Source organism: Panthera uncia, chromosome C2 (genome assembly GCF_023721935.1).
Source record: "Panthera uncia isolate 11264 chromosome C2, Puncia_PCG_1.0, whole genome shotgun sequence".
Classification (NCBI taxonomy): domain Eukaryota; kingdom Metazoa; phylum Chordata; class Mammalia; order Carnivora; family Felidae; genus Panthera; species Panthera uncia.
In genome coordinates this window covers 62,010,008-62,024,459 of record NC_064810.1, presented here as the reverse complement: position 1 = coordinate 62,024,459, position 14,452 = coordinate 62,010,008, and positions in this window count along the sequence as shown.

The following is a 14,452-nucleotide window of genomic DNA, read 5'->3' as shown; positions in this document are numbered from 1 at the left end:
TCTTGATTTGGCTCAGGTTGTGATCTCAGGGTTCCTGAGTTCCAGCCCTGCCTTGGGCTCTGTGCTGACAGCGCAAAGTCTGCTTGGGATTCTGTCTCTCTCTCTCTCTCTCTCTCTCTCTCTCTCTGCCTCTTGCCCATGCTCCCCTCTCTCTCAAAATGAGTAAATAAACATTAAAAAGTAATAGAACAAAAATAAGTAGAAATATATCCCTAGTTATAATATACAGTTGGCTATTGCCCTATGGAAAAGTGACAGAAAGTTCATTACAGAGTATTTCAATTTGTTAAAGTATAATCCATACTGAAGAATATATAATTTAGTAAATTGTTTTGTTAATTTATGGCAAATTAGATAACATGAATCACAGCTACAAAAGTCATTCCATCTATGGTATGGTATAAGCAAAACCCAGCAGTATGAAACCATGTCCCTCTGTCTTAAGGAGTACCTGATAACTTTTATGTGAAGGGAATAAGTGAAGGGAAAAATCAGTGAGTGAATCCCAGGGATTTTTCTTCCTCATGGTTGTCCCTAGAGCTTGGCCCAGGTTAGTTAGAGGAAGAAAGGAAGAATCATAGGCAACATCCATAGATGCTGAAGACAGAAGAGTCAGAAAAGCTGTCTAATCAAGAGCTCTTTCTCTCTATTGGAAGTTTCTTTCAACTTCCAAACACTGACTCATAGTCCAAAGATGCCTCAAGATTTGTCTCTCATTTTCTCAGTCTATGGACATCACCTACTATCTCTGTTTCTTTCTGTTACACAGAGGCAAAGAAGTATCTTTTGATAAACTAGAATTCTGGTGAGGAACCAGCTAATAATAGGAGAAGCAAATTTAAGTTCCTAATTTAATTTAATTAAGCATTTATTTATACCTTGTCTCATTTTCCAAGGCATTCAGGGGGTGCAAATGTACCAAAGAGTGATCCTGCTCTTTCACATTATGATTGAAAGACTGAACATGCCAGTACTATAGCTTTAGTTGATTTGGGGAACTTCTTCTCTAAGCAGGGTGACCAGTTATATAATCCAGTAAATTAATTCAATTCAAAAAATGTTTTCAAATACTTGAAAATGCACGACCATATGCCTGATGATATGTTGAACAGAAAGATATCTCCTGCCTTTAAGGACTATATAGCTTAGGACTCCTTACTGGCTTCTTTTGTTTGATGTCTGGGGGTTTCACCCTTAGGCACTTACTGATAACCACATTTCATGCCTCTTTCACAGAACAAGAAATAAAGGTCACTTCTTTAGCACAAGAGTCCTTCCTCTGAAGGTCAGGTAGAACTAGATTAGATTGAACTGGGTCAGAGGAGATTTTTACGTTACCATTGTAGTTGTACACAGTATTTTGGCTTCTTCACTAGCTTGGATAATCAGTATGTGACAATTATAGTACTTGTTTCATGTGGTATGATAATCATGTCATGACATTTTTATGCCTCATTCACTGTTATGATTTGAACAGCTCTATGCCCAACACTAGTATACAGAGTTTTAATACTCTGTCATGGTATTATGAAAACAAGGTAGAGTGACACAATTGTATGGAGGGTTTGAAATGTCAGAGTCATATATTGATTATTACCATGACATCTAAAAAGAAAAAGAAAGAGTGTGTAATTATAACATAAGATTACAGAACCAAGAAACTCATAACATTGGATGACAGTTGACATAGATTAGTTTAGACATTCACTTTTCATTGAATTTGCCAATGGAGAAAAATTAAGGGAAAAAAAAGTTTATTTACTTGAGTATATGTATACATGGAAAACAGTATGATCTCGCTTTTCTTTTGTTACCGAAAGTCCTGATTTCCCAGTATCCCTCATTTATTTTCTGTTTCAGTATTGTCTGGTAGTCTTATTTCAGGCACTTCTTGCATTGGAAGTAGGATTGAGCTCACCACATATAGTTATGGTTCTAAAATTAGTAAAGCATTGTTTCAAGACTATATGGAACTCCATAGAAGCTGGGGCAATATACTTCATGTATCTGAAACTGGTCACTTTAAAATCAACAGATACTAATTCAGGAATTCATAGCACTAATATCTGAACATTTTCTAATCTTCAACTTATGCCTCTGAAAACAGTAGTCTCCTTCTCAAAAGAAAAAAAAAAAACATCTTCAGGAAAGTGAAGTAAAGGCAAAACCAAGTTAATATAGTTTGAAGGCTGTGTGCAGCATCCATTTCAGATACAATTTTCAAAGAATGAATTTTAATGCACACAGCCCTATTAGCCCAGGATCAGATTCCTAACAAATTGATTGGACATGCAAAAAGAGTCTGTGTCCTAGATTTAAAGTCATTACACAGTCTTAAACACAGCTGTGCAGCAAGCTTTTCATTCTAGATGGACATGAGCAAATTGAATGATTCTAAAGGTGATTGGCTGGTGGATTTCCTACAGTACAATTTTCAATAATGACAAATTTAATGAAATCACTATTGTATTTAGCAAGAAAATCTGTGTCCTATTTTGTATGGCCATCAATGACTACTTAAGTGTGCACAAGAGTATGAATGCACAGATATTTAAACAGATCCAAAAGCACCCATCATTCTTTGGTTGAACAGAGATGTACCCAGTTCTGCTATTATCCTTACCCAACCAAGGGTCAAAATAATCCTGTACTTTACATTGTAACGTTACCCAATTTTCTTCCTATCATTCCTGCATTCTGGCTTGCTACTTCTAATCTTTGTCTGGAAATGTCCATTTCACTTGAGTATATGGTACATTTCTTTTTTTAAAATTTTTTAATGTTTATTTATTTTTGAGAGAGAGAGTACGCATGAGAGAGTGCAAGCTGGGGAGGGGCAGAGAGCTAGGGACACATAGGATCTGAAGCAGGCTCCAGGCTCTGAGCTGTCAGCACAGAGCCTGAAGTGGGGCTTGAACTCACAAACTGCGAGATCATGACCTGAGCTGAAGTCTAACGCTTAACTGACTGAGCCACCCAGGTGTCCCTATGATACATTTCTATTTGAAGTTTAAAAGTTTTCCTTTCTGTATACAGGAATATATGCTCACATAAACATTACACATTCAATAATATTGCATATGTAAATTACCAAGCATGTATCATTGCTTCACATGGACTATGCAAATGTCAAGGAGGAAAACATAGTTCTTTAATTCATGTGAGGGTTGGGACAGAAAGATATGCAGACATTTGTCAAATGAAAATCTAAGCAATAACAGAGTATTAGAAAAAACAAAACAATGACCATAGAAGTGAAGAAAAATAATTTCCTTTGAAATTCAATTCTGGAACGTGTGTCTCTTTACAGGAAAAATGAATTATAAACTATTCAATTTTGTTGTATAGCTTTATATTTGTTACTTATGATTTGTGTGAAATATAAATAGGAAGTATGTGTGGGATGTGTGTGTGTGTGTGTGTGTGTGTGTGTGTGTGTGTCTAGTCACACAATCTGTGTGGTTAGAAATGATCAAATTGCCAATTATCTTGTGAAGTTAGCCAAGCAGTCTGTGTTCTTAGGGAAATCACAGATCCCTGTGTAAGAGAGTTTCGGAGGTAAAGGGTTTCCCTGCATTAGTAGAAAGTTTTCTTGGTTGAACCAAAGAGTTAGGTAAACAAAGTGGAAAAACAAAAACAGCTGTTTTAGTGTTCACTGTAATTGTACCAGGGGAGTATACATCCTTTCCCTTTTTAGTAAGAAGATTCTGTTCTGAGCAATGAATACAATTAGTTAATAAATAACTCCAGCTTTACGCCTTAAGGAACAGCCTCAGGGCAATTGTAATAGCAGGCAGTTAGAAAAGTTGTGAGCCTCCTATCACAGGTCGCTACTGAAAGCTAACTTGCAGAAGCATATCCTTTTAAGTTGTGTTATAAATCTAAGTCAACACCAGATCGCTTGTTTACAAAATACAGGAGGAAATTAAGAGCTTTTGTAGAGTATTATGTAGAGTAAATCTGAAGATTAGCAGATGTTTATTTGTTTTGTGTCATTAAAAATTATCTATAAAAAGTTATGAGTAATATAAATGTGGTCAAGAAAATTACAGACTAAGTTTTGAACTTCTTGCAAAGTGAATTAAAATTTAAGATGTATTAACATGATCAAGAAGAAAAGCAATTTAGTCTACTTCAATAAACATTTATTGAGCTCCTAATATATGCCAAGTACTCTCTCAGGGATATAAAGATGAGTATGGTCCTTGTCTTTGAGGAACTTAAGTTCTGGAAAGGTTTCACAAACAGGTAAACAGGATAATTTTACTGTTTGGTAAAGTGAGCCACAGCAGAGGATAGGGACTCAAAGTGGAGGAGGTGCCTTGGACCAGCCTATGTGACTGGGAAGGCCTCTTGGACATTGGAAGTGGTTCTGAGGTTGATCAGGCAGGGAGAGGAGGAAAGGATGTTTTCAGGAGAGAAAAGAACATTATCCAAATGAGTTTAATTGTCCAATTATGTCATATGTCATAAGTAAATTCCAAAAAATGACTGGCATATTCTACCCTATTTTTTTAATCTTCCTGATTCTACTACTGTCCTTGACTTTCAGTATTCCTTACAGGTTTTAGATAAAGAGAACAATGGAAAGGAGGTAAAAAATTAAAGGGAGTGACTTGCTATGTTCTTGGATGATCACCTTTGTAGTATATCCTTATCCTTTCAGAAATAATAGGGATGAGAGGCACCTAGGAGGCTCAGTTGGTTAAGGGTAGGATTTCTGCTCAGGTCATGATCTCAAGGTTTGTGGGTTCGAGCCCCATGTTGGGCTCTGTGATAATAGCTCGGAGCCTGGAGCCTGCTTCAGATTCTTTGTCTTCCTCTTTGTCTCTCTCTACCTTTTCTCTGCTTGTGTTATCTCTCTCTCTCTCAAAAATAATAAATAAACATTAAAAAAAAGAAATATTAGGGATGTGAAAGAAGCTGTTGGTTCAAACTATCTGTGCCCATATAAATTAACCACCCCTGTGCACACACTCATAAGCTTTCAAAAGACAGGAGATTCTCTGGAGTTCTCCTAAATCTTTCCCTTCTTTCTATTGGTTTCATTTTAACCTCAGAAAAAAGGTAAATAAATAACATTAACAATTCTGGCTATTAAGTAACATGCTTACATGTGGTGAGTACATGCAATGTCTATGCAATGTTTATTCCATGCAATGTCTAATTAAACCTTACAATAGTCCAAGAGGCAGATAGTAAATTCCTTGTTTACTTGGGGAGAGAGGAACACAGGTTAAGTAACTTCTCCAAATTTGTCACCTAATAATTTGGGTAATCAGTGTTTGAACCCAAGCAGTAAGACTCAGGGGCCATACTCAAACTTACTCTATGTTGCTTACTCTATGTCTCCTACACGTTTCATAAATATTTGATATGTCTACGGCATACAAAATGTTCATGTGGATTGTTTTTTATGGCTTATAGAATTTTATAGAATTTAGGGGTGCCTGGGTGGCTCAGTCAGTTGAGCGACCAACTTCGGCTCAGGTCATGATCTCATGGTTTGTGAGTTCGAGCCCCACGTCGGGCTCTGTGCTGCCAGCTCAGAGCCTGGAGCTGCTTCTGATTCTATGTCTCCCTCTCTCTCTGACCCTCCCCCACTCGTGTTCTGTCTCTCTCTGCCTCAGAAATAAATAAACATTAAAAAAAATTTAAAAGAAGAATTTTATAGAACTTAGTGTGTTTCATTATTTCGTGTTGATCTTCAACACACTTCTATTAGGTAGGCCAGATAGATAGCAGAACTTAATGGTAAGAAAACTAAAACTCCAAGGTTTTGAGTCAATCAGTATTCTACATTTAAGAAATAACAGGGTCTTTCAATCCTAGTCTGTACTTCTTTTTAGACCAATAAAATGGGCAATCCTGGAACTATCACTATAACATAAGAGACAGGAGAAATGAAACAACTAACGATGTAAGTGACTCCTACAAAATAAAATGCTGTACTAATGAAAGACCAACACTAGAACCAGGTCTCTAAGTAGTTATTCTGGCCTTTTCTTCAATCACATTATTTGAAAAACTTGAGCAGATTTTGTGCATTTTTTTTCGTTGCTAGTAATCCTGAATAGATTGTAAACTGCTCCAATGTCTCATTTTGTTTGGGTAAAGTAGGTCCAAGTCATTATATTCATTAAAATAGGAGACATTTGTGTAAAGACTTAGTTATTGCCTTCTCAAAGCTAGTTATATAGCGTGGAACAATATGAAGCATATGGTTCTTCTATTTCCAATGATAGATGTGTACATGTACAACTTTTTGTATATAGTAAGGAAAAATCTACTGTTTCCCACTAACATTATTGAGAAATCTACTATTTCCTATTGGCATTATCAGGTACTCATTTCCTAGTCTTATACAACTTCTCATTTTCTTCTCCTAATCTTAATTTTGGGGTGGCTTTTAGAGAGACACCATACCAAAGGAGGGGAAAACACAGACTCGTTCCATTAGCTCTACCACTTACAATTGTGTCATGGTTGGAAATTTATTTAAAATCTCTTTGCCACAGTTTTCTCAATTTTGTTATGAGAATAGTCATCCTTAACTAACAAGGTATGTAAAATACGTTGGCTATCAGATAACAGATGTTTAATTAATAGTATGTCATTATTATCATCACTGGACCTAATTTGTGCTCAATGTTTGTTTATTTATTTATTTATTTATTTATTTATTTACAATCTATTCAGGAATTGAAAGCACTATTATTTTACAGCAGGTAAGGTTTGTTGTTAAAAGCCATTGTTTACTTTTAGTACTACTTTTCCTCCTGCAGAAGCCCTTCTTCCAAGCTAGTCATGTGGTGTGATAAAAAGACACACAGATATGGGACCAAACAGATCTGAGTATAGTATTCAGCCTTGCTGCTGAGTTATTCCATGTCTCTGAGGAAGACCATCAACTTCTCGGAATCTCAGTTTTCTCACGTGAGATGAGAATAACAACCATGGTGGTGATTTATGACTGTTTTGAAACTTAGAGGAAATGAGATGAAAAAACATGCAGCACAGGGCATGGGTTCTGGTAGACTTTTGGCACAGATTGGTGACTTTTTCTTTTTACCTTTTTGCATACCTTGTCCTACCAGACTCTGTTCCTTCATCCTCCTAACCAAACCATGGCACAGGCCCTGTAATCACAGCAGTGGATAAATAACTAACACCCTAAGGTAGAGGCATCTAGTCTGTAGGGCAAGAGGAGACTTTAACAATAATTAAAGACTTAAAGAGATGGAGCAAGGCTTCTGGTTACCCTCTGCTTAGACTGTGTACTCTAGTCATAGCAGATGACTCATCTATTACCCCTCTTTCAAGTAGCTAAAATACTAGATTATGGTGTTCCCTCTTCTCAAAATATATGCCTCATTTTCATCTTCCTAGTGATTTCCTTCTTTATTAAGAGTCTTCTTAAATGGTATCTACTTTGGGAAAACATCCAATTACACACACAACACATACACACAAACACACACACGCAATCACATGCATCACTCAGTTTATAGCTACCTGAACTAAACCACATTTGAGGGCAATCATTCTAAAATGCATGACTTAACCAGAAAATTCCAAGCATCGTTAATGTCATTTAGCCCTTCCCTTTTGATCCAGGATGATTGTTATGACCCAGTGTGGACAGTGTGGTAAAAGGTTGTCAGCCATCACCTCTTTTCACACTCTACCTGTTTCAGACAGCTTCTGACCTTTCCTGGTTTGCTTCTACTAATCTATCAGAGTCTGAGAAGCCAGATAACTAAGCTTTAAAAGAATTGCATATTTAAAAAGTCAATAAAGTTCCACATGAATCCCTAAGAGCCTTAATGCAGGCCTTCGGGATAGATATTTCTGGCTTCTCTGAAGCCTTTATCAGACTTCTGACAAGCTGGACCTTCTGGATAAGTGGGGAGTTACTATATTTTAATTCCTTAATGTCTACCTAATGGAAACACAGGATAAAAAAATGTAGATATAAACAGAATTTAAGTTAGAAAATAAGGGCAAACTCACCTAGGCTATTTTAAATATAATTTAATATAAAAACATTCAGTTTATATCCAGCTTTTCCATTATGAAGTTAAGAGGTAAAGGGCCCAGCAGATAAGACTAATAAACAAATTGCTAGATTATCCTCTGCTTACATTTCAAATAAACCAGCTAATTGTTTATTTACCTAGCAGTTGTTGCCTTGATGATAGGCCATTAGTGACCATTAATAAATAAAATTGTGTTTTCAGTTCCCAAAGCAATTTTGAATTCCATAAATCTTCCATTTCTCATTAAAGATGTTGAGTTTTACACGTGCTTAATCAACAAAGATGATCAAGACCTACAGTGAAACTTTAAAAGTAATGTAGGAGCTTTAGAATAAAAATAATAAAAGAATGAACTTTTTAATTTTTTCCCCCAATGGTGATATTTGTCTTCAGGTGTATATTACTGTAGGACTTGAAAAATAGGAAACATGTTAAGATATATTTGCTCTTTACTAGAAAGAGTAATAGTAATTTATATGCATATAAGCACTTTATGGTGCATAAAATGTTTTAATATTTATCATAGTTTATGCAGTTGGATATTATTCCCATTTCCCAAAAAGGAAAATGGAGTCTTAAAGAATTAAATAATTGTCCAGACAGAACTGCATTGAAATCTTGACTCTTCTACTAGCTGGCTATGTGATAGGATATCTTAACTGACATTCTGAGTCTTTTTTCCGTCTCCTATTGAAAACAGAGCCACTAATATATTGTTTTAGTTATCTTGAGAACTAACTAAAGACACTTTAGGCAAAGTACTGGGCACAATGTAGGCACCCATTTGATAGGATTTCTTTTACTTTCTCCATCAAAAAATGTCTTCTTATTTTATAAAAAAATGAACATTCATAAAAGAAGACAGGCATTAAATTATTTTATAAAGTTCAATACCCTGATGGATTCAGAAAATCCACATTTTAAAAATATGTTGAGCTTATAATAAAATATACACTAGTAAGTGAATATCATTGATTTGGGAAGACACTTTACTATAAATTATTTGCATCAATGGTAATTGACTTTGTGCCACATATGTATCAGGTGGCAAAACTATTTTTACTGTTCATATTAATTTACAGAAATATAGCATGTGGAGTGAAAATAGCACTCTATTGGGAGTCAGACGGCTCTTAGTTCTAGCTATAAGCCATATCAATAACTGTGTGCCTTTAAGCAAGTTACTTGCGTCTTCATTTCACTCATGTACAACTTGCAGAAGTTGAAATAAATAATGTCTAAGGCCTTTTTTAGATTTTATGAGGTAAAATTCCCAAGATGAATTCTATAGAACATAAGTTAGATGAGATACTAGGTTTTTCTTTATAAAAAAAAGTTAATATTCCAATAAATCCAAGGAACACTGTATATTATTGCCTCCCTTAGATAATTCACAAGCCATAGTGACATATTAAAGGCTCTGAAATGTCCTGTACTAAAAACATTCTGATAAACAACCTTAGGGTTGATTAGGGTTAGCATTAATTAATTAAAGTTAACATTCCCTGATCTTTTTGAACATAGAACCTCTTTGGGGGGGGTGGGGATGGCGGGGTTATGGTTATGGGGCCACACTAAATGACATTTTAATCTTTCAGAGAGTAGATAATAGGTAGAACAGGTAGCCCACTGTTTAAAAAAATATATTGACTTTTATAATTTTCCTGATTTTTTCTAAAACCTAAACCATATTTTTAAATATAATGAAAGTATAAACCTAAGTAGAAAAATTCACCCAGATGAGCTTAACTGGATGCATAGAGTAGATTTGATCTCTCAGCATTCCCATATGTCCTGGTCCTCTACTCCACAGTCAAGAAAATTCTGAAATCATTTTGGAAGAATGGGTACTTCTTAGATCCAATGTAATCTCCTTCATAGAAGCTCTTCATTTACAATAGTAGATAACTTGGATAATGGAGCAGCCTTTGGGTGAGGACGTTCAGCCTTGAGTTCTGTCTGTCTTTGATCCTTGGTAATCTTGGGCAAGTTACTTCTTGGAGTGTATATTCCCTTATTCATCAAATGAAGATGCAATTACCTATCTCACAGTTTCATTGTGAGTATTAATTGAGTAAGGAATAAAAAAAATATATAAAAGTATAAATGTAAGTGGAGTTATTAATACAGTTTGTGCTCAATAAATATTTCTAAAATTACTAAATATATCTTTTTTTTAAATATTCATTTAGAAAAAGGAGTGAGGAGGCAGAGAGAATCTTACAGGCAGGCTCTGCTGTGCTGACAGCATGCAGCTTGACACGGGGCTCAGTCCCACAAACCATGCATGAGATCATGACCTGAGTCAAAATCAAGAGTTGGAAGCTTAACTGACTGAGCCACTCAGGCACCTCTGTCATTTCTTAACACAAACAAACAAACAAACAAACAAACAAACAAACAATGTCTTGGTCAGCTCTTTCTTTTATTTTCTGTTATTTCTCTACTATTTTTTGGTGCTAAGCTATGATTTTATACTCTGCACATGTTTATGTATTACATTTTTTTCAACTTACGACAAAGCCAGAATGTGATGGCCTTTAAAACTAGATTCTACCTGGGCTATTTATCAGCTATGCATATTGCATTTCCTTAATCTAGTTAGCTCTTTGGAATATGAAGATGTACAACTTGTAGTCAGTAGATAATTTGGTTATAAATAAGTAATATAGAATTTCCATTTTATAACTATAATTCAAAGAACATACTGATAACATTCAGGTTTATTTCTTTATCACTACTAAGAATAGAAGATAAACAATGAGCATAAGCTGAATCTCAAAAGACTTAGGTTGATTTTAGGATATTTACCTGAAGGTGAAAGCTGTGACTATTGAAATATGTTAGTATCAGAAATTCTTTCTTTTGGAATCTAAAATTTTAAAAAAATGTCCTTTTGACCCTTTGAAATATTTTTGTTTTCCATGGAAATTTGGGATCAGATGGGTTCTCCCACTTTTGTTTTATAGTTCTATTTAAGGCAGACTTGAAGACAAATATTTCTCTCTCTCTCTCCCAGCAAAATGTAACCAAATTACAGCTCTCCTTCTCCTACATGGAAATATGAGCATCACATAATGATGTTTCTGAGAAACACATATGGTATTTTAGCAAATAGCTTTTTAGTAATAGGTGGAATATCCCCCATTAAAGTGATTTATTTTATTTAGACTTTAATAGGTTTCAAAGACTTGGAAGGGTAGCATATTAATAGAAAGAAACACCATACTAAATATTGCTAGATTCATTTTCTGATTTCTCCTTTAGCACTAACCTAGCTATAGAGTTTAGGCAAGGAAACTAATCTCTCTCAACTTCACATTTATAATGTATAAAATGAGGCAGTATCACTTGCTGTAAGCACTCTGGTAGAGTGTGTATGGGGGCCATACTAAGACTTAATTCTTTGACGTTCTAGGTCGTGACAGAGACAATGAGTCACTTCAGTAGAATGTAAATAAAATCATTTCTCTCACCAAATTATTGCTAACTCACCCTTGAGCAAAAAGAAAATTCTTGTTTCAAATAAGAAGTAATACTATTTTACTGAATTTTCAGATATGGAAAAATGACCACTAATCTCAATTCATGTTTTCTTCTGAAGGTAATCACTTTCATCCTGGCCCTTACCATCTGTCCTAGATTGAATTACCTGAGAAACAGACTATGAGACAGTAAATTGTTTACAGGAGTTTTCTTGTACAGCATTGTCTGAACAACATCTATATGATATGAGGGAAGCATGGTTGGGCAGAAAAAGAAGCAAAACTATGATGCAGTTCAGCCCATTCTATGGAGAGGTCAGGAGCTGAGATGGCACTTCAAGTTTATCCCAACTGAGGCAAAGGGCAGAAGGAGCCCACTGTTACTAAATTCTACCAAGTGACTTATTGCTGTCTTTGAGGCATAGTGCCATGTCACCAGCTCAGCATTAGTCTCTGTGGCTGGTAGTTTGGACATTTGGCAGTAGCAATGTCTGGCTCAGACTTGGTGAGTGGGAAGAGCCCATTAAATTTGGGCTCATACATAGCCTCTGTTTCTGTCACCATGGCAACTCCATTCACGTATGCATTGTGATGATGGCAGAGGATGGCAAATGTCAAATGACAGTCTCAGTCTCTCTGTTTGGTTTTATTAGAGCCTTTTCCTTGGTAATTGCCCTTTGGTAAGTGTTAATATGTGATTCAAAGATCTTAAATTTCATGAAATTCCAAGAGCACATCCACAAACTTCTTTTCCAGATACCTTTTTTTAACACAATCTTTCATTCATTTTCCTTGTGGGTCGTTGGACAACCAGCTAAAGCATGCACTAGTGCCTTTGAATCCCAGTATATTTTCATCTCAGGACAGTTATGCTTTGCAAAAATATATATATAATAAAATATGCCACTCAAATCTCTGCCCAGTGAATTTTCCCTCACCCTCAGTGGGACTGTGATGAAGCAATAGTCCACCTTTAGCTTGTTCACACATATTATAATGTCCCCTCCATGAGCCTGAATCAGACTTTTTCCTTCTCCATCAGCTAGTCATAAGAGCCTCTCCTTCTACCCTATTCCCCACATATCAGATTCGTCCATAGGTATAAACTGAGAAGTTCTGATGCAACATAGTGGATGGCATGAGGTCTGAACCACCTGTTCATGAAAACTTTTTATACTCCTGGCCTTATTTATGTCTAATCCTAGATTTGTCACATCGATCGTATGATGAATTACCTCTGGGACCACCCTACTCTATGACCTAGTGGTTCAGATAGAACTCAACTCATGATGGGCGGCTCTGGCCTCATGGTCACTTGATATTCTACCAGAAATCAGAAGTTCTTTTTCAAATGGTGTATAATTCTTTGTGGTAGATATCATGGACAAAACCCCAGGTGTCTGTTTTCTTCTCCTATTGGACGTGTCATAACTGCAGAAGTGCTTTTCTCATGACAGATACTTGTAATACCATAGATACTGTGAGTCACATGGTCCAAGTGGTGACCTTGCAAGCACTGTAGCCTAGATCTGCTACGGAGCTCTTTCGTATTCCAGGCCCCTCTCATAGCTGTCAGCTTTCCATATCACTTGGTAAATGGGTCATTACAGACTTTTTGAGTATAAAATATTCTTCTGCCTGAAACCAGAAGCTTAGCTGGCATTATGCCTCATGGCAAGAGGTATAAGATGCTAAAATGTATCTTTTCCCTTTGGAGGGCTTGTCTTGTCCTGGCATGATCAAGATAATAGGACACTTAAAAAGTCACTGATATGGCACATCCTGGAATTTTTGTAGCTCACATGTTTTGCCAGAACCTCTAACAATTTTTGTTTATTGTGTCCATTTTAAATTACGTTCTTAAAATAGTGGGCAAATGTGATCTATGGAATTTCTCAATGACCCAGTCCTTTTGGAGTATATTATAATGGAGGGTGTAAGATTTAACCAGCCCTCTGGAAATATTATAATATTGTTTTCTTTTCCTACATGAATGTGAACCACTTCTGTTACAAATGGAAAAGAACACATATAGTAGACCAATGGCTATGTCCCATGTACTTGAGACTATGTTAATATGTTCTAACAAAGATACCACATCGGGCCCAATAGCTGCAATTGGGCGTCACTTGGTGGTTTTGATGGTTCACTGTCATACTTCAGAATCCTTCTGGTTTTGAGGTGGGGGGACAAACTGGTCAATAAATGAAGGTATGATGGCAATCATCACCTCTCTATATTTTAGGGGTGGTCCCAATTCTGCCATTCTTCCCATGATGCAGTATTACTTATAATTTTTCCATTTTGACTGGAGTAAGAACAGCTTCAGAGACTTCCATATGGCATGCCCCATTATAATAACTCTTATCTTTAGGTTAAGAAACCTATGTGGAGATTTTTTCAGCTACTAAGTATGTACATTTCAAACATACAATGAACTCAACATGAGTTGACCTGGGTCAGGACTCTGTTTGATGCCCATCTCACATGTGGCCTCCATTCTACAATGATCTATTATGAATTATTAGGTAAATGGGTAGTAATGTCAATTTGAGTCTTTGTCCAAGAATCCTTAAAATCTCTGGGTATCCCCATTTCCTTAGGCTATGATTGTTAAAGTAAATGACTATAGGCCATAGGTAAGATCTAGATTGCAGGATCCATCCAGCCTCTTCTTTAGTCAGAGGATTCCAGGTCTGAGAACTCTCTCAGATCTGAAAATTGGGCTTGAGAGAGGGAGTTTTATTTAAACAGTTGTTCTCAGACTCCTGATCATAGATCCTTAGTATGTTTTTTGGGTTTTGATTTTGGTTGTATAGATTGTATACATTCATTGGCAGTATATTTATCTTAATTCTGGGAACGTTGTATTCTATCAACCATTTTCATAACTTTGTGTGGGTCGGACCCACTTGCTTCTCATAGCAC